The sequence below is a fragment of the Callospermophilus lateralis genome, chromosome 13 (genome assembly GCF_048772815.1).
Source record: "Callospermophilus lateralis isolate mCalLat2 chromosome 13, mCalLat2.hap1, whole genome shotgun sequence".
NCBI classification, from domain to species: Eukaryota; Metazoa; Chordata; class Mammalia; order Rodentia; family Sciuridae; genus Callospermophilus; species Callospermophilus lateralis.
In genome coordinates, this window is record NC_135317.1 from 83,294,464 (window position 1) to 83,295,808 (window position 1,345).

General features: G+C 34.7%; 1 non-coding gene across 1 annotated transcript; it reads right to left on the bottom strand.

Annotated features, from left to right (window-relative positions):
- Window positions 1-903: 903 nt before the first annotated feature.
- Trnas-cga (transfer RNA serine (anticodon CGA)) lies at window positions 904-974 on the bottom strand. Its single transcript has one exon. It is a non-coding gene; the product is annotated as a tRNA-Ser (tRNA).
- Window positions 975-1,345: the final 371 nt, after the last annotated feature.

Here is a 1,345-nt window from a genome sequence, read left to right on the forward strand (position 1 = left end):
CTACTAAATGCCTTTGTCAATAGTGAAAGAAGCGATTGTCATTGTTGGTGACTTACCTAATATTCCTTGAAGTCTTTAGTTCCTTTCTATTTTATCTCCAAAACCTCTATAGAGGTAAATGTTCTTATGAAATTAAAATTCAAAAAATACTACAGTAATAGAACTCAAAGATTTAAGCCACAAGGTCCTGCCCTTCCCATCAAGTTACCAGGACTAGTCACCGGAATGCTCTCCAGATCAGAAATTCATAACAATAATGCATAACTTTAGCAACAAAGTAGAATAAATATGGTGGAGCACTCTTCCTTCCATTCTGGGTGGGTTTGCCCTATGGAAAATGTTCTTGGTTTCAAGAAGGAAAGTAAGACTTGAATGGGCCTGCTGGGTTCATGTCAGTAGCCTGTACCCTGCCCTACATCATGAGGCCGGGCTGGTACCAAGAGGGAATGGGCATGATGAAAGTGTCCTCTTCCCCAGAGTTCTGATCAGAATGTCTTCTTCTTCTGCTTCACAACTCCATTTTTTTAAATGCTAACTGAACAATTTACAGTTATCCTCATACCATTAAAAAGATAAGGGAAGTATAAGACACCACCCCTACTCTCAAAAAAGTGTAATATTGGGAAATACATAAGAAATTATTAGACTTATATAAATAAGAAGTGCCTACTATTATTCATGTCAAGTGTATGGGATGCACAGTAAGAGTTACAGGTCAAGAAGGATGGTATCAATTAAGAAAAATGTTAATGGAGACAATTTTCATGGAAATATAATTAGAATAATGAAAATGATAGAATAGTTTTGAGATTTCAAACCATTTTTGAGTACTTATCATGTCCCAGATACCAAACCACATACGTTAACAAAATCATTATAATTTTTTTTTTTTTTTTTTTTTTTTGGTGGTGCTGGGGATTGAACCCAGGGCCTTGTACATTCGAGGCAAGCACTCTACCAACTGAGCTACATCCTCAGCCAAAATCATTATAATTTTACTGAAAAAGAACTTGGAGGGCTGGGATTGTGGCTCAGTGGTACAGTGCTTGCTTAGAATGTATGAGGCACTAGGTTTGATTCTCAGTACTGCATGTAAATAAATAAATAAAGGTCTAACAACAACTAAAAAATAAAAAAAAAAAAACTTGGAAAAAGTGTATGCAGATCCTGCATGATGTTTTGGGGATCGTGGGAGATTTTATTTCTTCTAAATTTTTTCTTTATTAATATTATGTATGCAGTAAATAAGGAAGAAAAGAATTTATAAGGTTCAGGCATATAGGTAATGCAATGTTTTATAATTAGAGAAGATGTTATGTATGAAAACATGTCAGTTGGAATTAAT